Source organism: Crocodylus porosus, unplaced genomic scaffold (assembly GCF_001723895.1).
Source record: "Crocodylus porosus isolate Cpor-Errol unplaced genomic scaffold, CroPor_comp1, whole genome shotgun sequence".
In the NCBI taxonomy this organism is placed as follows: Eukaryota; Metazoa; Chordata; order Crocodylia; family Crocodylidae; genus Crocodylus; species Crocodylus porosus.
In genome coordinates, this window is record NW_017728916.1 from 16881574 (window position 1) to 16908291 (window position 26718).

The window sequence follows — 26718 nt, forward strand, 5'->3', positions numbered from 1 at the left end:
CATCAGCAGGGTATGATGGGGGGGTGCCCCAGCAGCCAATTGTGGTAACCCCAGGGGGGAGGGGCCCAATGACTGATTGCTGAGTGTGTCAGTGGCCCGGTGGCAGAAGTGCCAGGACTTCCACCACTGGCATGTGGCATGTCTGCTGCCAATGTCCCACCAGTGGAGCCAATATCAGGTGAAGCAGGAGCACTCTCCGTGCCCCCCTACCAGCCAGATTGCTTACTTTTGGGGGGGTCCAGTGCTCTCAGGTGGTGCACGTACTCCCCCATGCCCCTCTAATGCATTGCCTATGCTCTCTGCCCCCTTTGCTCACCCAGATGCAGGTCCAGGACTCCTGCCTGCTCCCTGCCCACTGTGAGCTTGGGTAGCGGGGTCAGCTCCCTGCCACTGTGCACACTCCTGATCAATATACAAGGCTGTGGCAGGTGCAAGCTGCCCGCTGAAGGCTTGGGCTTCCCATCCTGCTGCCCTCTCCTGGGGTCTCCATGGCCCAGCAGGTGTGACCCATTGCTGCAGGGTACAGCAGGGCCATATGGGAAAGCTCCTTGCCACTGCGAGCTGCATGCTGCCCTGGTGCAGCATCTGCTCCCCACACAGCGACAGGGTCAACAGTGCAGGATTTTGCCACTTGCTGCTCTGTCCCAGGGAAGCACAGAGCTCGCAGCTGCAAGAAACTTCCCTGCATGGCCTCACTTTGCCATGGAGGCCCTGGGGGAGGGCAGTAGGGTGGGTAGCCTGTGCCTGCACCCATCCCATGCACAGCTCTGGGGGGCGGAGGTCTCCCCTGCCTCCCTGTAAGTATGTGCAGCTGGGGGAGCCAGGCCCATCCCCCACCCCCTAGATAAGCCACCCATGGCCCTGTCCCGTTCCCCACCAGAGCCCTGTACTTGTGCATTTCATCCCCAGGCAGCAAGGCCCACAAACTGCCCAGATGGGTAGCAGCCCTAGCCCCAGCCCTTCCCAACTCCCTCCCTCCCTAGGGGGGACCTCACTCCCCCTCACTCTGACTTACCTGTGGGAGCTGTTTTCCAGACTGCCTAGCATATACATCCACATGGCTCAGCCTGCCTGTAATTCATATGTGGTATGTGCTCTTGGAATGATCTTATATAATAACACACTCCCTTCATCGTGTCAGCTATGAGTATATTTGTAAATTCTTTAAAGGGTTAGTAGGCTGATTTGCAAACAAGGTAATTCTTTAGTGAAACATTTTTCGCTTCTATAACTGTATAGAGAATCAACCTCATACCTCCTAAAACTAGCCTCTTTGATGGGATGCACTATATAGCTGGAGCTTCTCTTGACTGAATTCTTCATTCTTTTCCCTATTACATACAAAAGTGTCAAATTTCAGGTATTCAGGAACCTCCAATTGCCTCCTATATGCTGAGAATAAGTCATGGGTGAAAACAGACCTCTTTTACTTAAGCATGAACTAGCCCTTTATTGTATTCTTGATCCTTGCTCTGCACAGAGACATTTAGGAGTTAATGATCAATAATTTAAAAAAGATTATATGTAATATCCCTATTTTTAGCATTAATATTAAACACTTTGATTCTTTCTTCTTTATGTTAAGCTTTTAGAAACCATTTGTAAAACATTATTTTAATGGCTCTAAAAAATCTAAGGGTTAAAGGATCTGAAAAGAACTGAATAATTTGGAGATTAATGTTAGTGAGCTGTGAAGAAAAAACTAAAATTAAAATCCTGTAAAATCATTAATAACTTTCTTATTGCTATTATGTACCATAGTTAGAATGTATTTTACTTAATGCAAACATTTGTATTTTATAAACTACTCGGGGGGGGTTTCATTTTCCATTGAGAAAATAAAATTCATTATTTATAAGTACAAGCCAATGCACATTCTTAATAGGATTCTTTAGCACCTAATAATAAACAAACTCAAATATACTTACAGAAGAATTCAATTCAAAAGCTAATATCAATAGCTGCATACAACAGGTAGCCCCTGAAAAATGAAAGCGTTTGAAGTCCTGGATTCTCCAAAAATGGAGTTAGAAGTCCATTTCACTATAAGCTATGTTCAAACTAACCAGGCAGATGGACAGATACAGAACAAGTAGATCCAGGATAGTGGGTAGAACACAGGTTGAAGAAAAATTAATTTTTATACCAGCTAAGAAATGCAAGTAATACATTTTCAAAATATTTTTTGAAAAGTCAAGTGTTCATAATGATTAATAATAGCAGTAATTATAACTGCCAGCAATTACTTTTTTTAAAAATTTATACTCCTCATATATCCAGAAAGGCTAAGCTAACGCTTTTGTTTTATAACACGTATTGTGCACGAACTCTTAAATGAGAATCAATCAATGGCCAAAATTTAAGACTAATACCAAATGTGAGATTTAGAGGGAAATCATGTCAAACATTGTTTACTAATTTATTTTCATTGCTGTACTTTTATAGCTTCTCTGCTTTTTAGCAGGCCAGAAGGGGGAAACTTAGCATACTTACTGAAACATGCCTCCAACATAACTGTTCATGTCAGAAAATCTAATGCAGGACCTCTTCCAAGAAGTTCAGATATCTTGTATAAGATTTAGATAAGTACCTGAAATTTTCTGTGCCAGGTCCTGAAATGCTGCTATTGTTTCTTAGCCTCCCACTCTATACATGCAGGTGAAGGTGTGATGGTATTTAATGTGCAAGCCACACAATTATGCCTCCTGCCATATCAAACATGCATGGCAAAAGGTGCAATTCTGGAATTGCATATTAGATTCCATAGCTCTTATTGCCAGTGCAGGGGGAGCAACATGACTAAGGTGTGATAACTCTTTATATGGAAGATTTGAATGATAAGAGTTGGGTTGGTGAAAAAACTTGAATTATATCTTGAAATAATACAGCAATTAAGAGAAACCCCTGTGTCAACAAGAAGCAGGCTCCCATGGCTGGGAGCCTGACATACCCCAGTTGAGAGACTGCCATATCCCTAAGGCTCTGGGGTGCAGGAAATCACCAGGCCAGGAGGAACACCACTGCAGTGTTCCTTCCACTGGAGTTTTCCCCACATCCATGGGGCATGGGGATTGCTCCTGTGGTGGCCCAGAGGCTCTGGGGTTTTCCTGAATGCCCAGAATGAGCGGATCACCCCTGCAGCAATCCACTGGCTATGAGGGTTTTCCTGTACTCTGAAGCCCTAAGGGTCACAACAGCCACCAGGCACAGGATCTGGGGGTTTCATGCACCGTTGAGCCACAGGGATCATGGCTGCAGTGATCCCCAGGGCTTACGGATTTTTCACTAGGCATGGTGCACCCCTGTGGATGGGAGTCCCCCATTGCAAATTAAAACTTGACAGCAACCAGCTATTAAGTTAACACACATTCTGAGGGCTAATTTTTTAGCTGGTTGGAGCTTTTTATTCTGTAACAGCTACTTTGCCCATGTAGCTGGACTCCAGTTAATTGCACAATACCTGTAAAGTATAGACAGAGCTTTAATTACAGGACCACTATTAGTTTATTGCTTAAACACTGGTAGTTCTGTGTTCCCTTCCTCTCTTGCTTTTCTCAGCATGCTCTTGATCCTTTCATTGTTTCCAATTCCTTCCTTTCTAGCCAACATCTCTCTTGTTTGTTCCCTTTTTCCTCCCTTTAATACAGAGATTCTTGTGTATTCTTAATTTCCTATTTTCTTTCATCGTCCTCCTCCGTACTTTTTTCTGTTTTTGTAGATCTTTAACCCACTTATATCTATACCTTCTAACTACTATCGGTACACATGAGTTTCCCTTCAACAAGTGGCAAGATTTTGATGCTTACAAGAAACAGCAAATCCAAGTATTAGGAAAATGTTTTACTCAATTGGTATCAGGTGTTTCCTAGATAGATTCTTATAAACATGGCTACATCTTGCCTGCATATGTCTAACTACATAGAAGAAAAAGAAAAGAGAGTGAAGATAGAAGGAGGAGAAAGGAAAGAGATGTTAGCCTAATGGGGAACAAATGCACAAGAAGCTACATTAATAGGATATAAAGTAGTGCCCATTGAAAGGGAACTGCTTCATTTACCTGGGCTTCCATGGAAATAAGATAAAGATATTATGGATCTTTTCTAGGAAATTTTTTAAATATTAACACAGGGGTTTTCAACTAGGGTATACGTACCTCTGTGGGTACTTGGAAAGGAGCTAGCAGGTACATGTGGGTAGGTGGGGACGGAGCGCCTCCACCCACCATCCCATGCCACTGTCTCCCAGGAACAGGGCCAGGGAGGGGAGGGTAGCAGCTCAGTTCTGTGGGCCTCACAGGGACTGCCCAGCTGGCCAGACACAGGTGGGGGTGGGGGGAAGCTTGCACGCAGAGGCCACTGCCACCATCCACCCTTCCACCACTCCACCAGAAGTGTACCCAGAAGGGGCACATTCCTTTAAAAAGGTTAACAACCCCTGTATTAATTGTAGGATAAGGTCACAGTATGGAATTCAAATGTCCAGTTCAAAAAAGCTGCTCACAGTTTGAATGGTCATTTACAATTCCTAGCAGTCAAATGAAATGTAATCTTATTTTGTTTCACTTCACTTTATGTAATTCAGGGAAGGATATGATGTACTGAACTGATCTGTAGACTGAAGAACAAATTTTGGAAGGAAATTTTAATTGTAGAAGTGGTCACACCATATTACATTAAGTAGATGCTGTAGAGCTTCAGAAGGTTCTTTACTTACACTAGATTTTCCTCATTACTAACACTGTGACCAAAGCAGCAATAGCTTTTCAAAGTACATATGGCTATTTAAAAAAATATACTTTAGCTGCTACAATACTGGTAGGAATGTACAAGGCAAAATAGCCTAATAATAATAATACACTTGTGATTTTCTTTACTTCCTATCTTAAATGTATTAGTATGTTATTTGTGTTAAGACATTGCAGTTTTGCTGTTGTTTCATTTTAATATTACACTTTATCAGAATCCTTAAAGACGTAACAGAAATACAAGATCTGTTCTCAATTAAGTATTATTTTTACTTTAGATTTCTAATATCCCTACATCCAATGTATGTAACCCTCCTATATAAATTTAGAGGTGGATTTTTCTTAAGAGATTTTTTTCATTGTATAATCAATGATACAAAGTTGGCTTTTGGGACCACATTGAACCACCATGGCAATGTGGGAATTCATCATTAAACATGACAAGAATGATTAATTATTACTACTTCAAAAGTCACTTACGGGATTATCCTGTAACCCTTAAATAGGTTGTATACCACTTCAATTAGTCTCGCTCCCATTGGAATATTCACTACTGTACTACTTAGAGTGAGCAATATCTCACATCTAATTTATGACAGGAAGAGAACTGAACAGTGAATGTTACAAATTGGAAGTAAGACTAATGGTATTCAGCATAACCAAAATGCTGTGAAAAAGTTATATTTTTTAAAAATTTAAGCTATAAGAAATGTATTCTAATATAAATATCTTTGATTTTAAGGGACCAATATTAAACTCACATTAAATTTAGGGCTATATTCCTCTCGCATTTTAAAGTACATCTCTTATATATGTTTTTATATTTGTGTATGTGTGTGTACAGCTTCTATAGTTCAGGCTATTCATACCAATTTTATCCATGGTAATTAGCATAAAACTGAACAAAGAACATTTATTCTATTTATTCTAAGTGAGATCTGACAAGCTAGTGACAACTTAATGCCCTTTTATTTGGAAAAGGAATCATAAAAAGGACAAACACCATCCATTATTGATTGAATAATTCAACCTAGCACTAAGATCTATTGTGCAGGGTCCATTTGGTGCCAAAACCTTGCAATTCTATTGTGTTTCATTTTCTGTAACAAATTAATTGACTCACCTCTCTCTCCCCCTCACCCCCTCACCACTCACAGTCATGTGAAGCAAACATTTTAATAAACAACTCCCTTAATAGTTTTGCACTGTTGCTTCCCTACTGAGCAATCAGTAGGAACTGATTATCAACCAGGGTCCTGGGGTGCCTTGAAATCCTTTGAAGGGTGCTGCAGTATGCCACATGGTGTTAGCAATTATATGTACATACATGGTCTTGAGTATGACCGAAAACTGCACCCTACTAGGGTTTGGAGTCACTGTGGTGGGACTGCTTGTGGCAAAACAGCCCCTGGAAAGTGCTACTAGAGCCAAACCCCAGGGAAGGCCAAGCAAGTTTGTGAAGTCCTAAAACCCCAGCCCCCACTGCCTTGCAGGTTACCACTTGCTGGGGAAAGGCTAGGGGAGCTAACCCCAAAATAAAAGTAAGGGCAGGGACAGACTGTTGACCAAAGTAGACAGATACACCTGGGTCCCTCTGAAAAGTCCTTTCTGACAGATCATGCAGTCGAGCAGATATGCTCACATCCCTTTCTGTGAAGGTAGATGGCAACAGCCATGTGGCCAGTGTATAGCATCAGTTTGGGTGCAGCAAGACCTAATGGCCATCCACTGCACCCAGACATGTCTCTGGACTTCTCAACACTGCCATGCCACTGGATTCAGACAGACCTGGATGAGAGAGTGAGGGTGACTTTGTGCAACTTTCCCTCACTTAAATCCAACTGACACACAGGCCATGACATCATCTATATCCTCCTCATAGACTAACTCAAGTCCTGTGATGACGGGCAACTAGCAAAGCAGCAGGTGTGAATACAGTGGGAGCAGTAGCTGCAGACCTGCACACAGGTAGCTCAGGGCAGAGGTTTGCTTTTCACTAGACTGAAGCAGCAGTGGGATTGAGCAGCCCCCTGATGACTGAGCAGCCCCATTTAGGATCACACTGCTTACCTCCATAGCATGAAGAAGGGGCTAGAAAAGGTGCCCTAAACGTTGTCTACTTTACCTTAACCCTGGTCAGCATACCACAGGTGATGGGGATCCTACTATAGTGGTCAAAAATCACACAAAAACAAAACAGACAAAGATGACACTAATCACCATCAGTCCTTGGAATGTGCGCACGCTAATAGACTATACAACAGCAGATAGACCAGAGAGAACAGCTCTAGTTGGTAGAGAACTGGCCAGATTCAACAGAGAGCAGCCCTGAGTGAAACCTGTCTAGCTGAAGGACAACTCACTGAAAAAGGAACTGGCTACACCACCTTCTTGAGTGGCCATAGTAAAGAAGAGTGAAATGAAGCTGGTGTTGGGTTTGCCATCAAAACACAGCTAGTCAGAAAGCTTATAAGTCTCACAAAGGGAGTGAAAGACAGACTTGTGCTAATGAGACTCCCACTCTCTGGGCAAAGATGTGCAACTATAATAAGCAACTATGCACTCACCATGACCAACCTAGATGTGATTCAGGACAAATTTTATGAAGATCTGGAATCTCTTATCACAGAAGTACCAAAGGCAGACCAGCTCGCCATCTGTGGTGACTTCAATGCTAGAGTTGGCAAAGATGACCAGACATAGCCAGTTGTCATCAGAAAATATAGTCTTGGGAAATGCAACAACAATGGGCTCTGCCTGCTGAAGAAACTCACCAAACATGACCTCCCCATCACCAACATGGTCTTCCCACTGCCAAACTGCAACAAGGTCTCTTGGATGAACCTGAACTCCAAACACTGGCATCTCATTGATTATGTCATCATCAGGAGAAGAGACAGACAGGATGTCAGAGTGACAAAGGCCATGAAAAGTGCAAAATATTGGACTGACCACAGGCTCATAGTCTCCAAGCTGAATATCTGGATACATCTTATTACATGACCACAAGACAAAAAAAAAAACACCCAAAAAACTCAATGTCTCCAAATTGAAACAGAAAAATGTGAAACAGGCGTTTGTTGAAAAACTGTGTCAGCCACTAGTAACAACTGATGGGAACTCCAATAACATTGAAGATAATTGGGCATCCTTCAGAGACGTTATGTACTCAGCTGCATCCAATACCCTCAGTCCAACCACACATTAACTTCAAGATTGGTTTGATGAAAATGATGCTGACATAGGCAGACTACTGAATGAGAAACATCAGCTCTATAAGGCATGTTTAGAAGGCATCACTTCAACATCTAAGAAGGCAGCCTTCAACAACATCAAGAGGATTGTCCAACACAAACTCAGAGAGATGCAAAAACACATGACTGAACAACAAGGCAGATGAGATTCAGTTCCATGCAGACAGGAATAATATGAAGACCTTCTATGATGCTCTGAGGACAATGTATGGGCCACAGTCATCAGGAACATCTCCAATACTGAGTGCTGATGGCACCACACTGTTCATTGACAAAGGAAAGATACTGCAAAGATAAGCAGAACACTTCAACAACATTCTCAATCAATGATTATCTATTAGTGAGGAGGTAATTGACTGACTGCCCCAGGTAGATATTAATATTTCTCTCGCTGATCTTCCAATGCTGACTAAGATTGTGAAAGCAATTAACTTGCTGTCAAATGGCACCTGGAGCAGATGCTACACTAACAGAGGTCTATAAGGTCAGAGCTTCATGCATTGCTCTGAAACTGACTGAACTCTTCCAATCAATGTGGACTCAAGGGACTATACCCCAGAACTACAAGGATGCATCCATTGTCCATTTGTATAAGCAAAAAGGCAATAGGCAATTCTGCCACAAACATCAGGGCATCTCCTGCTGTCAATAGCCAGCAAAATCCTCACCAGAATCTTGCTGAATCACCTTGTAAAACATATTGAACAAAGGCTCTTGCCTGAGAGTCACTGTGGTTTCAGGAAAGGATGTGGGACCACAGAAATTATGTTTGTAGCTCATCAACTACAGGAGAAATGCCAGGAACAGAATTTCATGACTTTCATTTACCTGACAAAAGCATTTGATACAGTCAGTTGGGAGGATCTTTGGAAGATTGTGGCAAAATTCAGTTTCCCAGAGAGTCATAGAAAATTAGGGTTGGAAGGGACTTCAGGAGATTAGCTAGTTCAACAGCAGGGCCATCCCCAGCTACATCATCCTAGCCAAACTTTTGTCTAGCCCTGTCTTAAAAACCTCCAATAATGGAGCTTCCACCATCTCCCTGGGTAACCTGTTTTTCAGTGTTTTACTGCCCTCCTAATGAGAAAATTCTTCCTAACATCTAAAATAAACTTCCCTTGCTTCAGTGAGACCTTTGCTCCTTGTTCTGTCATATGCCGCCACTAAGAACAGTTTATCTCCATCCTCTTTTGAACCTCCCCTTTAGGAAGTTTGTGGAAGGGCACCTTTGGTGCCTGCCATTTTAAGGGCTTGAGCAGACAGCAAAGTATCTTGCAGGTGACTGCAGAGCCAATGAGGGAGTCACATGTCAACCAGGAGGCCACCTGATTAGAGGAGGGCTTGGCTGCTTGAGTATAAGATCAGGGCCAGCAGTTGCTACTGGGGAACCAAAGGGTGAACATTTCCCAGCTTGAGTACTGCTGCTCCCAGAAAACCTGAAGGTCAAGGGTAGGAACTATAGGGATGGAGGAGATTCCTGGTCCTGGGGCATGACCTAAAACTACAGCCTACTGGGGTTGGGTGGGGTGGTGTGGCTACTTGTGGCGGGGCAGGCTCCAGGAAATGCCACACCTGTGCCTCCCCAGTGAAAGGCAAGGATGAAGTGCCATAAAGCCTCAGCCTCTGTTGCCTTGTGGGTACCCCATGGAGGGAAAAGACTGGGAGAGCAAACTGAGCAGGCAGCGGCAGTGGGGGGAGCCGGCTCCATGCTGCTTCTGCTGCAGCTGCCTGCTGTTGGGGGCAGGGAGCTGCAGACTTGGGTCCCTGGTTCCATATCCCTGACAGGGCTGTGGGAGGGGGCAAGAGGCATGAGTAGGGTGGGGGGCTATTGTGGGGGCAGTGAGGGTCACCAGCAGGGCTGGGGGAAGTTTTGGGGGTGAGTGAGGGGCACAGTCAGGGCTGGGGGGGGGTGTCTTTTAATTTTAATAACATATTTTGGGGGTTTTATCAGAGAATTTGCAATTTTTTTGTCAGAGAATTTGTTATTTTTTTTTTTTTATCAGAGAAAACCAGGATCCCTGGTTATGAAGATAAGGTAACTCCATACATCCTGGATAAATGACATGACTCTTTGTTATGCAAACTAAATAGAATGGACTGACTTCATATGTAAGCCTATATGTGAATCAATATGGGTACATCTACACTTACTGAAGTTGTCTAATTAGCTCTGCAGTAAAATGTCACCAGTCTATACAAGTGGTGCTATTAGGCCGGAGTAAACTAATTAACTCTGCCGTAAAACAGTACTGCCTAGCACAAGTTATAGCACTACAGCGGAGTTATTTACTCTGCCACAATGCACATGTAGACGGTGACTGGAGCTGGCTGGAGCACAAGGGTGCTACTGTATGGGGCTACCTGCTGGCTAGCCCCATTCTATAAAACCTTCTTGCCCTAACTAGCCCCTCTACAGCACAATGAGCCACAAAAAAGCAGCCCTGGACTGGCAGGTTGACCCCCTGGCCTGGACTTCCTGGTAGCCAGTGCTGGGCTGCCTTCACTCAACATGCTACAGTCTCTGGTGCACATGTAAACACTTCACCTGGAAGCAAAAATTCCAGCATGAACTGCATCGGAGTTTATTGTGTCTCATTAATATTCATGTGTAGATGCACCTATGTGTAAGATGGCAGCCTTGCCAACAATATACCCATGAAATGTTTTCAGTAGATCTGCAGAGTACTGATCACTGGCTTTGGAAGGTTCTAAGTATAAATTAGTTAATATATATATAAGGTTTCATAAAGAACTGAGCATGATTTCACTCTAAGCTATTTTTAATTCATTTATTTATTTTAATTAATTCAAAATGAGCTGCAATTGAAAGAGAACTACCATATGGGGGGGTTGTGTTATTCAGATTATAAAACATGTTTTTTCTTTCATGATTTATTACCTAAGATTCATCATTTATTACCTAAGATTTATTACCAGATTATAGAACATGCTTTTTCTTTCATCATTTATTACCTAAAGGAACAACTGAAAAAGATAATGACATTCAATACCTAGTAACACACAAATATGAGATGGGATGGCTGGGGTTTTTTTGAGGAAAACAGCCTAAGGAACAGCTATCTAGAGCAGGAGATTCTGTTTGTGGTCCTAGATAGAGAGCCAAACTCAGTCCTAGATTTCCAAATATGATTCCTACAGCCTTTGGGCTCTACATCCCTGGGTAGTACAGGGAGCTATATAAATAATTGTTTCTGCTATGCTTCTATCAATTTTTTAAATTTATAATGAAAGAATTAAAAATATGTTTCACATTCATATAAAATATTGAAATTAAACATTTTAACCTTTTTCATTTTTTCAGTTTTTGTTCCCAGCTGCAACAGTTTTAAAAAAATAACAAGAATTAGCATAGAGATAACCTAAACATAAATTTTCTGATGAACAGGATTTTGCCTAAAATTTTTTCCCAGCTCTACTTTCAGTTCCCAAGAGGAAAAGAGAGGTTTACATAACTGAAAACTGATGCCTTAATATGGCACTTCAAGAATGTGAAGGATGCAATTCTAAAAGACAGTTAAATCCATGGTAGTAGCTTTTTAAAGAAAACATGAGGGTTGTATGTAATGGGGAAAAATAAGAATTACATGGGAGTGTAGTCTAGAAATCCTTTTACCAAAATCGTTGGATTTCATGACCTACTCGGCATCTGTTTCCTGTGCCTAGAAGAGCTAAGAATGGTTGCAGAGGAGCAGGGAAATTTGGTTGTAATTGGGCAAGTTTCAGAGATCAGTTGTGAAGGGTTAAAAGAAAGCTTGTGAAAGCTAAAAAATAAAATAAAATAAATCTAAGAAAGGAAACTAACAAGCCCACCAGTGTCCACCCACACTGAAGAATAAAAGAGGTTCTTAATGGACCATTAAAGTGCCTCCCTGGTGGATGATCCCTCATTCACTGATCTGCGTTTCACCTTTATCTCAATTTTGTATTAAAAATGTTAATCATCTGATTGTACTTCATGCAGTTACTTTCATCATGCTTTCACTGTATGTTATACCCTGGGCAGTAGATTTAACTTAGCAGTTTAATTTCTTTATTTTTGTTGTCATAATTCTATCAGTATTAATTTGTGTATTTCAATTTCACTTCATAAAAAAATTACAAAAATTAGGAATAGCCCTAAGCTAAGCAGCAAAGAAATATATTCTGCTATTTTTATATATAGGTACCTTTATTATGAGTTCCTCTCAATTTTTAAAGAGGAAAAAACCCCAAGAACAATCTATCTTCTCTTTTTTTCTCCAACCTATAGGAGAAATACAAGGTTAGTACATAATTTTAGTGTGTGTCATTGTGGGAGGAAAACCTAACCAGAAGACATCTATTTTACAGTCTTATCATTTCAGTTAGCTAGTTCCATAGTGTAGGTCCACTTTTCATAACAGTAGGTCTACAGTGTCTATGATATTCCCTCTACTAAGTCTAAAAGGTTGGTGGAATGTAGATGCTGAGGGAAATTACTGGCACAGGAAAGAAGCAATCTATAAAGAAGCTAGGACTGATCATGAATTGCTACTTTTAGGATTGTACAGATGGAACATTTACCTAAAACTTCCTTTTCAGATCCAAAACACACTGTTGTCATACATTCTAACTTCACTTCATAATTCTAAGATACCATTCTCCAGCACCCTGTAAGCTTCATTTTCTCTTATGGTTACAGAAACATAACTGAGAGCAAAATTATTTTCCATATGTTATAATGATACAAATATTTAGTTAGTTAATGACTGCATACTCAAAAGTCCACTTTGCCTCTTTAATAATATCTCTAGAGCATCATGATATAGGAGGAGACATCAGATAATAAAAGAAGCGATAATAAATCTGTTCCCCTTTGATTCTTTTGGACAGTTCAGCAAAGATGACCTATTTTGGAAGGGTAGGGTACAGATAGCCTTGTAAAATAAAGGTACAAACTGGACTAATATCTCAAAAATCAATACAAGGCAAGCTGGCCTTTAATTGTCACTTTATAATTCAAGGCCAGGTTTAGAGTTTAAAGGCCACAGGTCAATTTTTACCAAAAGCCAGGACTCCCTGCTTTTCTTTATGGCTATTCCATAGTTATTATCAGTCAGCTTTATTCTGAATGCATGCACATGACAGAATAAACAAGCTGACACTACACTTTAGTTTAGAAATTTAACTGTCACCATATTTACACACATAAGGTTTCAGGGTTTAAAAGCTTTGCTCCTCAAGGATTATAAAAATGAAATTGAAATTAATCACAGTTTATAAAATAAAACTTCATAGATTATTTCCCTTTGCCATCTGTCAAGCATTTTTTCTTTAGCTAACCTGCCAGAGATTAATTCCCTTAGGAGCAGCATATCTTGAGATTGTGATTATTGTTTAGGACGAGCAATACATTGTAAGTATATGCAACACACACTTTACAGTCTAGTGTCACAGAAGTGATATATAAGGTATCTATTGTATAAGAAATGAAGAGTGAAATCCACTTTTCTAGGAAATGGGATTTTAATCACTTCACTTAATAGCAAGTGTAGTACAAAGACCTTTTGAAAAAAGGGGCTTGAGCTTTAATATATTAAGACATTTGATAGTTTGGGCCCCCAGGCACTGTGAAGCAAGGTTATATTCTTTATCTGTATTTCAGGGCCCTCAACATTTGTAGGCACACTATCTAAACGGCACTTAACACTTTTTGTTTTTAGTGCAAAATAACTGGCCAGCCAATTTTCACAGGCTCAATTTAAGTAGACTATTAAAAATTGAGCTACATGGACTAGATCTCCATATAAAGCAAATTGAATATTTATCATATCTTAAATGCACAAATAATTCTGAGAGAACCTAATATTGTGATGCTTTAAATTTATAACACAGTCTAAAAAAATTAAAATATGTCCACATGAGAATTGTGCATCTCTTCAAATGGGACTCCAATATAGTTCAGAGACAGTGGATGTAATGATGCTGGAGCTATTAAAAGGAAGGAGCTCCAATAGAGCAGTTCTAGAATTCACTTCCTGTTCTGTTTATCCAGGATTTAGGGAATAAAGAAAGAATATGATAAATACTGCTAGTAATGGGAAAAATGGTCATGACTGCACCTGTTTTCATCAGCAATTCATTATTTTTGTTTGGGGTGAAGAAAACCTGCTTGTGTAGTTTAGTATCTATGACTGGTAGTTGTAACTGACAGCAAAGATGATTAGAATTTGGGACAGGCACTCATTTAGTGATATAATTTATTCAAATAAATAGGCATTGGAAATAGTCAACGTACAATGTTATTCATACCACTTGTTAATGCTCAGACAAAATGGAATGAACAAACAGAGCCTCTAAAGCATCACCTTTCATACCATCCCATAGATTGTATTTATTCACTGAAAAATAAAGAACAGACTGGTCTCCTGCCTTTCTATTTTGGCTAACAGTACAGATGTTAATCATATAAATCTGAACTTAGCAAGAAAGGAAAAGGATACACAGTATTCAGGCTGTACTTTCTTCCTCTCAGTTGCAGGTCATCTGACTCCTTATTTACCTGTTCTGCTTACAGCAGAAGGTTTTCAACAGATGGAAGAGCTGGCTCAAAATTACCAAATCAAAAAGTCCAGACTGAAATTCCTACTGATGATACAATTTGAGGTTTTTTGTTTTTGCCATTTTTTCACACAGGCTTAACTGGGAGAAATGAATCAAAAAATTGGGGTTGGAAGGGACCTCAGGAGGTCATCTAGTTCAACCCCTTGCTCAAAGCAGGACCATCCTCAACTAGATCATTCTAGCCAGGGCAAGATTGAAGTTCTATCGCTCTTGAATATAAGGAGGTTATTTGGGAGAGCTGAATATTTTTCTTATTTAGCTGCCTTTAACACAGACCACTATCATTTTAGTAAAAAATAGCCACCCAGACTTTGTCTTGGATACATTATCTAATAATATGGCTCTCTCCTGATTCTATCTCCTTGTGAACCATAATCAGTTATGAACACTAAGGCGCTTTCAGGTCTGTTTCTAGTCTATGCCCAGTGAAAAACCTGAAGTGACTGAACATGTTACTGGCAGAGAAAAAAAAAAAAATCACACATTTTTAATCCAGTTAATTCCCCAAATGTTTGATCTGAATAAGAAAGCTGCTTCTAACCTATCATTTTGTATCGGAAATGCAGAGCTGTGGTAGGTTATTGCTTCTACCGGGAATTTGAAGGTCCTTTAGAATGATCATATTAAACGCAAAAGTCTAAAAGGAAGCATGCTAAAGTAGTTAAGTTTCCTGGCATATGATACACATGCCCTTATGCCACTTATGGAAAAATAGTCATGATTTTTTGTTGAAAGATTAGAAAATAGATAGCAACCAAAGATATATAACTAGATGCCCACATGTAATAGATCAGATTGGCATAGTATCAATATTTAAGATGAACAATACAACGTCATTAAATTTAAAAAGTTCTGCTAATAACTACTTTCCAAACAGTACAGCTTCATTCAATGTAATATTCATAGGCTAAATAAACTTCATAAACAGAAACTGCCTTCCTACTCATGTGTTCTTAAGGCACCTAGTCCTACTGTTGGACCTGGTCCTACAGGCCCACTCTCAGGATCTCAATATTGCACTGTTAGACAGGAGGGCATGGCATATAATTACACATGCACACATTGAAAAATCAATTAGGTGCATACACACACTCTAGGTGCATGCACTCCCACCAGGCTTGCGCACACACACTACCAATTCAGGCACATACACATCCAAAATTACCAGCCTAGACAAATGCACAGCTATCACTAATTCAAGCACCTGCACACACTATACAGACCAAAAGAAATTAGACCAGAATCAATTACTAATACCTGCACACCCAATACACATACACAGATCACTAATCCGTATATCATGCACACAGGGACATACATGTATATCAATTCATATACATACCACTCACCTACACATACACACAGGTGAGTTCCTAAGTTGGGTGTTGTGGTGTGTATGTATGTGCTTGGTGTACTTGGGATACCTGGGGGAAGGTTAAGGTAAGAGAGAGAGTGAAAATGTAGGGGGCGAAAGTCACCAGGACTGGGATTAGAACCGGTAGACTAAAAAGAGAGCTGGGCTGAGGAGCTGAGGCTTGGGTTGTTGGAGACTGAGATGAAAGTTGCTGGCACTGCGATTAGAACTGGCAGGCTGAAGGGAAGTTGGGGTAACTTAAGGTTAATTGGTGTTAACTGAAAGCAGAAAGCCAGCAGAAAGCTAAAGAGGAGAGGTATGTGGGGAGAGGAATACTGGGAGTGGAGCTGTGGGGGGAGGCTAGAGAACACAGAGAGAGAGAGTGAAAGAGAAGGCAGAGAGAGAGAGGGATTGGGGAGAGGTGGGAGGAGGCAAAAAGTAGCAGGAACAGGGCTGAGAGGAAGAGAAAGTGACAGAGACCAGAATTTCAGATAGGGAAGGAACTGGGGCTCAGTAAAACAACCAAACCTGGGTTTGCAAATGATAGTGGTTTTATTGAACAGGGGAGATGCTGGCATGATATTTTATTGCTTTCTTTGCACACACATAGACACACATATAGACAACGGCAGCAGAGGTTAAAGAGGCTTGGTGCAGGGGCTGAAGTCCAGGAGGTGAGAGAGAGAGTCCAAATTGGAGGAGGAAATATGCAGGTGATTTCTACCTATCTCAGGTTGAAAGTGGGTCCTTGATGGCCAACTGGGGTCTCCTTCAACTCGGTGTTGTCCATAAGGGGGTTGCTGGCAGGGCCTCTGGGGTGGACAGGCAGTGTGATGTGGAGCTGGTCTGATACAGACAGAAATGGTGTTCCCAAAAAGTCAGTCTTCACTACCTCTTTTTATGGGGTAGACTACTTCTGATCTCCTATGGGGAGGGCCTGCCCAAGCAATGCCAGTCCTGTTCCAGAGGGTTCCAGGTGTTCTTACTGAGCATGTGCAGCCTTGATGGAGGTTTGACATTGCAAGATGGAAACTTGACATGACTTATACTAGCTTACATATATAAGCCTAAAACAGTAATCACACAATATAAAAGCAGTAAAAATATCAGTATCAAAACAGCAGGGCACTTATTTGCAGAGGGGAGAAAAATAAAACTTACTACCTAAAATAAAATATTAAAGCTTATCCTACATCTTGGTTTACTTATACTTATCTATATGGAATAAGAGGGAGAGACAAAGTTAGAAATGGTTGGGGAAGGGGAGGGAATGCATTTTAAAAGAAAAACTGGGGGTTTTGCTACACTATCATTCCACTCATCCTGGCTCTCATGGTGAAAGCTAATCACCAGCTTAAACTATGATAAACGCTATCAATTTCCATTGGTTGCAACAGTGGCTGAATGCTCTTACCACTCAAGTTTTCTCCAGACCAACCACAATGAAGACATATTAATGTCCCCCAATTAAAACGTTAAATCAAACTCCAATAACAACAACAAAAGAATGAAGACCATTTAAACATTTTCTTACATGTAATACCCCTGTCCATATTTCCTATCATGTAGTGAACTCTATACTGATAGACACTACTTTCTGCACCAAACTCCATTGTCTTGGGCCTTCAAAGGAGCAACTTGCAGGATTTGTGCTTGCCTGCTGCCAGGATAGAGTGCCATGTGGACACTCTATCCTGCCCCAATGTGACAACGGGAGAGCCAGCAGGTTGGGAAGGTATAAAGGTAAGGATTCTACACTCTTTCCTCCTCTCCTCTTCAATTCCAGGTTCACTGCTATCTCTGGAGCTCTCCCTACCTCCCACTTCCTTAGACTTACCCTCTGTCCCCACAGCTAACCTCCTACCCCCTAGTTCCTTATGGATCACCCCTGACCCCTGGTCCCTCACAGCTCATTCCCAGCCCTTGCATCTCACCCTCTACCTCCCTCCACCCCATCCCAGGGCCCCCAGGGCTCAATCCCAACCCCCTCAGCTCATCCCCTACCCCTTAGTCCCTTGAGGCTTACTCATCCCACCAGTCCCTCACAGCTCACCCCCTAAACCATGGACCTCCACACTCATCACCCTGCTTTTCCCTATGTCCCTTGGTTCCCACTTACATTCACTGCCCCACAACAGCAGGCAGGGATGGGGAACCCAGCTACCTGCCTGTTGCTGCTGTCCAGACTGGGCTCAGCATAGAGAGTGGCAGTGGCTACAAGTGGGCAAGCAGCTTCTGCTTGTCTGCTTCTCTGGAACAATACTTTCAGGACTGGGGAGCTATTGGGGAGATGTGGGGGAAGGCTAGTGAGCAAGGACCTGATCCAGACTGGCAGTGACTGGAGGGCCTGATCCAGCCTGGCAGGAGGTAATGTGAGCCCAATATGAGCTGCCAGTGATTGAAAGGGCCCCAATCTAAGTGGGTAGTGGCTGGTGAGCTTGACTGGGGGAGGCATGGACCCTATCCAGGATGAAGGGGCTGGCAGAGACCTGATCAGAACTGGCAGACACCTGATCTGGGCTGATGGGAGCCAGTAGGCCCAATCTAGGATTGCAGGGTACAGTGGGCACCTCCTCTGGGCAGGAAGAGGCTGGTGGCTATAAGCAGGGCCATAGAACCTGTTCCTGGAACCTATACTTCCCTAGAGAGTAGGTAAACAGGGCAGACATGGAGCTTGCTTGGCAGGTCTTAGCAACACCTTTGCTTGCCAACCTTCTAGGGTCAGGTCAGAGCAGTTTTCATTTTAGAAGGAGTATTAACCCTTAATGTGTAACATTACTTAAAGTTATCCATAAACTTCAGTGGCAATCCCTCGATGTGACAATGACAGTCTTCCAGTAGATAGGTAAGTCATCGGTGAGTCCAGATGACTGAAGAGGCCAAACCAAGATCTGTTTCTTCAACTGAAGATGAGGCATATGGTTCTAAGAGAAAGGAGTGGATCCTGGTGATGTCAGGTCAAAGTTCTTTCCCTTTGTCTCTCTCACTTATTCACTTCCATAGCAAGGCAAGTTTGCTCAAAATGGTCTATCCCTTGTTGTACTTCATGGAGCCATTAGGGATGATGCAGTGCTCAAGTTTCTCAGGTGCTAATGTTGATATCACATCTCTTCCAACTGGCCTTCAAAGTGTCCTTGAATTTCTTCTTTTGTTCACCTCCAGAGTGGTGACCATTGGTGAGTTGGGAGTATAAAACCTGATTTGGAAGCTGGTTGTCAAGTATTCTTATGACATGTCCTGTCCAACAAAGCTGGTACATGGCTTCAAAGCTGGTGGTGTTTGCTTGAGCCTGAATACTGGCACTCATTCTTCTGCCCTTCTAATTGACATGGAAGACTTTCAGAGACATCACTGGTGGTAATATTTCAAGGATTTCAGGTGTTTCTGATGAGTTGTCCAGGTTTCAAACCCACAACTGAGTAAGGATGACAACTACCTGGTAAACAAGAAGTTTAGTTTGGGTTCTGATATCAAGATTGAAGAGTCAATTTTGGAGACATCCACAAGCAGCACTGTTAGATTTTCTTCTGTGTTGAATATCATCATCTATGTTTACTTTTTGGGAAAGGTAAGTACCTGGATTGGGGAAATGCTCAAAATTCTCTAAGGATTGTCCTCCAATTGTAATACATGGGAGAGCCGCTGGTGCTTCAGTGTAGGTTGGTAAAGTATCTTGATTTTCATGAAGTTGACAGTGAGTCCAAGCATTTCATATGCTTCACAGAAGTCAAGAGTAACCTTCAGCTATTAAATTGAGTGGGCCCACACAACACAATCATCAGTGTACTGATGATCAGTAATAGAAGTGTTGATTATCTTGGATTTGGACTGTAAACATAGGTTGAGGGAGGGAGGCATGGGGATAGCATCACCAGAATCCCTGTCAGTGGGAGTCTTTGTAGTGAGGAGATAAGTCCTGTGCTGCCCCTTCCCAGTGTGACACCAAGCAATATAAACCAAGCAAACCCCTACTCCCCCTATGCTTCACAGATATACTCCCTGGTGCTCCACTTGACCATAGATTTGGACCAGAACCCATTACTCTTCCTCCATCCCTTCCTCTCCTTGAATTAGCACATGCTAATTGTAACACATAAGTTCACCCTCAGTCAATCTGCATATATAATTATACCACTCTTACTCAAGCTGAGTAATTTTTTATTCCATGAGTAGTCCTACTAACCTAGCCTGGGAGATTTCTGAACAGTATCAACATTTTCAAAGAACCTTAGATAACTATCAAGATTTTATTTCTAGAAACCTGCAGCATTTTTTGTGCAGTTTGAGTTATAGTGCAAATATTTTAATCAACTTTTGGTCATGTAGAAATTACATCTTGTCAATTATATTCACAGTGATTTGTGGAAGAGTAAAAGAGGTCAAATATCTCCAAGTCAGGGGTGCAACAAGCAAACTAAGTACCTGGGGCCAGGAGCGGAGAGCACCATACCTCCTTGCCTCTTTCCTGCAAATATATTATACGGTATGGTGTTGTGCTTCCTGACTTCTGTGGCTGGATAGCAGCAGGACAGGGCTTCTCCTACCACTACAAAGGCTTTGGGAAGGAAGTGTGGGGGAAGCATCACCAGAATCCCCATCACTGGGAATCGCTGTAGTGATAAGAGAAGCCCTGTGCTGCCCCTTTCCAACCAATGTATCTGGGGGGTTGGGGTGGAGTGAGTGGAATGGTGCTTCGCTGACCTCATAACTGCCAATATACTGTTTGGTGTGGCTCTGGCAGGGGCAGTTCAGGGCTTCCCACACTGCTGCAAAGGCTCCAAGGTGGAGGGGGGGAGCACCACCAAGACCCCCTCAGGGGTCTTTGCCATGGCAGAGGTATCCCTGCACTCTGTGCCACATCACAGGAGCTTGGCAGCTCAGAACCTCACCTAGCAGAGGGAAGGGGAACACCATTCCACTTGCCCCTACTCCCCCTCTGCTTCCCAGATACACTCCCTGGTGCTCCGCTGCACTGCACAGCTCCTGTGTCCTGGCACAGACAGCACAAAACTTTCCCTGCTGCTGCAAGAACTCCCAGTGGGCATGGGATCCTGGAGCCCGCTCCTAGTTGGCACCTGGGGCAGGTGTCCAGGTTGCCCTGCCCTAGTTAGGCTACTGCTTCAAGTTGACTTTTTGTTTTACCCAACAAATTTGCAAAGCCAGACAAGAGGCCATAATGCAATTTAATTCAAGAGAATGAGAGATAAAGGTCATATTTGCATGAAAAAATTGAGTAAATGGCTATATCTGCACCATATACCTTGGTGCAGTACAGTGAATGGAAGTTATTCTTTTCTAACCATTGCCACAGATGACATATTAGAGATACTTACATTAACAAATAGGATTTTATTTCTATCATTCTTACAGAGTACCCTTTTGACAAATATTAAATCTGTCAAAATTCTCTTAAAAAGCAGGATGGTAATGGCTTAATAAACAGATACTTGGTATAAAATATAGTTTTGGTCAAAGGAATTTTTTTCCCTGATTTTTCTTTTGAAAATTCATAGGAATATTTAAGGCTTTCTATTTGGCAATAAATAGCAGGACTTACATGATCAGTCTACTCCCCTGGCTCCCACATTGGATTCCATTAACCAAAAAAAGTGGTCCCACATTCTACTCAGGCAAAAATCAGTTTTCACATCTAACAAATCCTTCCCTGTCCATATTAACATATGTTCTTCTGTATGATACATGGCACAAAAACTTTACACTGGATACACATCACTTTCTAAACCGATTAAGAAAATTAGGCTGCAAGTGATCATAAAGTGCCATCAATTATCTAATTCACTAGATAACCACAGGAAAATCCTCCCACATTAATGAGAAAAATTCTAAAACAGAAAGAGGTTTTTTTTTACTGTACAAGGAAGAGAAGAGGGGGGAAATGTAAGACCTAAAAAATTGACAGATATTAGAATTAGTTCTGTGATCCTCTTATCGCTCAACCTACATATGGACCATTTAATGAAAAACAAAAATCTTCCTCATACTAAAGCTACAAAAATGAACAATTTCTTAGCAAAAGATAACTTAAAGTAAGTAGTAAGTCCTCTTACCATGTAAGGTAGTATTTTCTACCAGGCCTTAGAAATTACCTTGGTTTTATTAAAAAGCATTTTCTACTTGTTAGCTATGCTTTCTATTTTGATTAATTTCTTGAAAATCGGTGATTTTTAGTATTCATAAAGTCTTGAGTTTATTAGTGCTAATTATAGGCAGACCTGCTGTGTGAACAGGCACTGTACAAAAATACCACTTTAAAATTCTTCCTAGGAATATAAGTCTTGAATTATAATACCTCTGTTATTTCCATGCTACATGTGCATGTTCCCAGACACTTCCAGCCAAATGTTTGCAAAGGCTTCATGAACTGGTTTAGGATATTCTTCAGACTGCCAAAACCTGACCATTAGCAAGAGCTGTATTAAGGCAGGATGTGGAATGTTAATGTTTTCACACTATGTATGTGAAGCTATATTCAGAGGATGAGCTGAGAGATTTGGCACTACAGATACTTAAAGATAAAAATAATTTTCTCCAAAATCTTTTTTCAAACCACTACTCTCTTCCTTCTCCATGTGTTCTTATTTAATACTTTCATTCTTTCTTCTACCACCAGCTCTCATCTTTGGCAACTTTTATCTTTTACAGTGATGTTTCAGCCAACATCATAGAAAGAGCCAGCCTTAGAGGTGGGGTACTACCCAGGGCACCACGGTCAGATGGGTGTGTCACACACACATACACATATTCACGTATGCATGCACACGCTACCCTACCCCACTGCTTGTGCTAGGCAGAAGCCATCAGGGGACTTCTGTGGCAACTAACTGTGCGGGGCTGGACAGCTTGCCCCTCCTCCCCACCAGTCATGTCCATAGCTGATTGAAGCCAGCCAGGTGGGGCAGTGGGATAAAAGTCCCCCAGGGGGCAGCAGTGGTGGTGATAGGTGCTGTCAGGCAGCATAACAGGCTGGGAGGAGGGTGCTGATGGCCAGGCCACAGAGAAGGCAGCAGTGCCCAGTGAGAAGGCAGAGAGGCTCAGTGGCCCTGGCTAGCACACCAAGGGCTTTACCATCACCATCTGCTTGGACTGGAAGCCGAGCTGCAGCCCTTCCCAGCTACTGCCAATACAGCCGAAGGTGAGGACACAGGAGGCCAGGCAGCACTGGGCAGCAGTGTTCTGCTGCTGTGGATGGGCTTCCTGTGGGGGCAGCCATGCCTGCTGCTCCTCTGTCTTTCCTGCTGCCCTGCACTGAGCCATTGCCACCTCCCAGCCCCCCTGGCACCAGGTCAGTATCTTGGATGAGGACACATGCACCACCTTACTATAGCCCATAAGTACCCCAGCCACCCACAGCCACTGAGGCATCTCACATACACCCCCCCCACCCATCCCACATCCCCATACATACAACTACCACACCCCCAAACCCTCTACCCTCCCCCCCTCCACACACACCTTGTCCAAACACAACACTGATGACTTCAGGGGTGCCAGAGGGAAAGCATCAGGGTAGGGTGCTAAAGTACAAGTTCGCGTAGGATGCCATTTTCCCTAAGGCTAGCTCTGACTGCAGATTTCACCTACATAGTCTCACCTTCTTTCACCTTAAATTCATATATTTTCATAGAAACCTTCTAATTCTTCTTCAACTCTTTGGTTTCATGAAAGTGGCCACTTGCTAGAACTTGCTTGTACTAAATACTGTTTTTGTTCATTTCTCAATAACAACAGTCCTTTATTATCTTATTAAAAAATTATCCCTGTATCTGTACACAACCTTTACAAGATTTCTAATCTAACAGTATCTAAGATACACTCACTACTCTGAAGCCTTCCTCTCCCTGCTTTTTCCCTCCATAGATTCAATTGTTGATTCAATAAATTCTACTCTTTGTATAACTGTTCTGTTTTTTGCTGTCTACATGCTATAAAATACATTTAACTGAGCTTCACATCTGTTTCAACCTCAACATCCATTTCCTTTCCTCCTTTCCTCAGTTCTTATAAACATGTACATTTCCATCATATCATGTTCTCTCAACCATCAGTCCTGCCATCTTCTTCATCAATAAGCACTACATCTGCATTTTGGTTGACAACAACTCTGGCTGCTTTGGCTTATCTGTTTGAAAAATCTCCTGCACACTCCTTCAGCATTCTCCAGCTTTGTAGAAAATACTGACAGTCACAAAGATAAGAAGGATAAGAACTGGCAGGATGCTTTTTAAAGCAGCTTCTTTCAAATGTGAGAAAAACATACTTAAATTTTCTATATTTGATTTGGACTTGTAATAAAACACAATGCCTAGATATTTTCTATTGGAATTAGCATACATTGCAAAATACTGTCTCCCTTCCTTTTTCAAATCTCTATGATCATTAGGCTGTATCTCCTGCATTCCATTAATTTGTGACTTACTGAGCTGCGTATCAATAACATTTGTTTAAAATATTATGATTCTCACCCTTTAAACCACTCCTAAATATACAAGCCACACATATCATCCTAGTAGTGTTCATTTTATACATTTGTAAGAGCCTAATTACAGGCACATCTGTTTATCAAGTTTCTAATATACCTTTTTCTGCTTAACTGGAGTTTACTCAGCAATATATTTGTTTTAGAATCTCTTTCTCACCCTCCCACAAACATGTTCCTTCAACAGTCACAGTGATGTCTAACTGTGATGACTCCTATGGTGTGGACCCCTAGGGTGCTCCTTGCTGAGATGAGCACAGCTTGCCTCCCCAAACACCTGGTGACTCATGTTCTCACCTGCCATGTCTTGTTGAAGCTGTTAGAAGCCCTCAGTTTGGTTGAAAAACCATTCTTGCTAGTGCTTTCTCACTCCACATCCCAGGGTGATAATGGTAAGCCTCACACCACTCTAGGCCCAGCCTAAGTAGGGCTGGCATCACTACAACCTTTCAACTACCAGACAGTCTTATTGCCTCCCCTCAAGGCTACTCTGAATTATCTACCACCTCCCTCACCAATGATCTTTCCAAACATGGCATGCCTGTGCAGCAGTCTCTCTCTTGGGGCAGGCTCACCCACACACCAGGGTCTGAGTTGACCCTGTTTCTCCCCTGTTTCTGGCCATCAAGAATTCTACCTTGGCAGAACTCCTACCTCAGGGCTGTCCCCTATCCGACTGCCTAACCCTCTGGCAAGGTGTCTTATATACCTGCAGGAGGTGTGGCTCCTGGTTTTTGCCTACAGCCCTAAAGATATATGATCCCTTTCTACATAATAGGAGTAGGAGTTCCCTATTACAGTAACAAAATGGATCAATGTGGTGAATAGCTTTAGGAAAACTGGGTCCATAAATACTGTAGGAAAAGTGAAGTCCAACCCTCTGCCAATCTTATTTTCTTTGAACCCCATGGTGATAGGTATGATGTTGAACTCTCAGCTGATCTTAGTTGGATGCTGTCCACAGACCAGGGCTGGCCTTAGTGAAAATGGTGCCTTGGGGGAACTTTTATTTTGGTGCCCTTTTTTGGAGTTTACACATGTAGTAGTATTAGTGACAGTTTCAGAAATAAAGCTCCCAGGACAAGCTGTTGGGCTGGATCAGGTGACTTGCTTCCCTGCAGGCAAGCACCACTGCTGTTGTGTGGGTGCAAGGTGGGCACACTGGAGCAGGTGCCACCCTGCCCAAAAGTGCCCAGCCTGGCTGCTTCTGAGCAACCACTGGAGGTGGGGTGCAGGCTGGGCTGGGCACTGCTCCTCCTGCTTTTGGTGGGGATCAGCCAGGGTAGGGTGGGGTGGGGCAGGGTGAGGTGAGGTGAGGCAGGGGAGAGCACTGCTGCAAGTATGCATTGCTTACATGTGTGGGCATATGTGTGTGGTGCTCCCGTGACCACAGCACCCTGGGTGGTCACCCAGATCACCCATCCATAAGGCCAGCCTTGCCACAGACCAAAATTATCCTCTCAGTTCTCACTTACACCATGCTAACATCCATAGTTATTAATTCTGATGTGGTATAGCTATAATACTATATCAATAACTGAGCCTCAAAAATAGTTTATGTCCCACTCGCTCCTACCATGTTCAGTTTCAAACACATATTCAGTAGTGTGCTAAAGGGGATACTTAGTGCTAAGAATTACATAACTTCCTCAGAAAAAAATAAGAGCAGCTACTGATAAAAATCAGATATTCTGCCTCCTCAGAAGGAAAATTGTTGCAGTAAAGACCCAAGATATAGATGCAGCAGTTGGGGCAAACAGAAAGGAAAGAATGGAGAAATTCCAAATATCCTAAAAAGAATATTATTTATTTTAATTACCAGTTAAGACTTGTTAGAAAGAAACCCGTAAGCAGGTTTATTACTGTTTTGCATCACAGGGTACAGATAACTGGTATCTAACATAAAATCAGCAGTTCATATGATGAAAAGACCATCCATAACTGTAGGCTGTGCATATGCCTGTGCAGCATCAGCTGTGGGTGCACTGTTGCCAGGCTTGGCATTTTTCAAGAGGCCTCAGCCAAAGCTCCAGGAGTCTAGCTAAATCAGAAGGCCTCAAAAGTCTGTGTCTAAGTGACTGTAGCATGAATATTTGCAGATGTAGCAACTAGCTTGGTTAGCAAAGCAAAGGAAGCCATTCATACGTTTATAATTAGACACAATCAAACAGAGCATGAAGCCTAAAAGGAAACACTATAAGAAAGAACCATGCATCAAATAATCCAAATACTCTATATCATAGCTTCATCTTAAAATAATTAGAAT

General features: G+C 42.1%; 1 protein-coding gene and 1 long non-coding RNA gene across 3 annotated transcripts in view; both read right to left on the reverse strand.

Moving 5' to 3' along the window:
• PCDH11X (protocadherin 11 X-linked) overlaps positions 1-26718 on the reverse strand; it is a 1248873-nt gene that overhangs the window by 940964 nt on the left and 281191 nt on the right. The gene's annotated exons all lie outside the window — the stretch shown is intronic.
• On the reverse strand, positions 11487-20546 carry LOC109311043. The gene is made up of 4 exons (XR_002101383.1): positions 19073-20546; positions 16870-16876; positions 13485-13488; positions 11487-11497 (listed from the first exon to the last, which is right to left on the reverse strand). It is a non-coding gene; the product is annotated as an uncharacterized LOC109311043 (long non-coding RNA).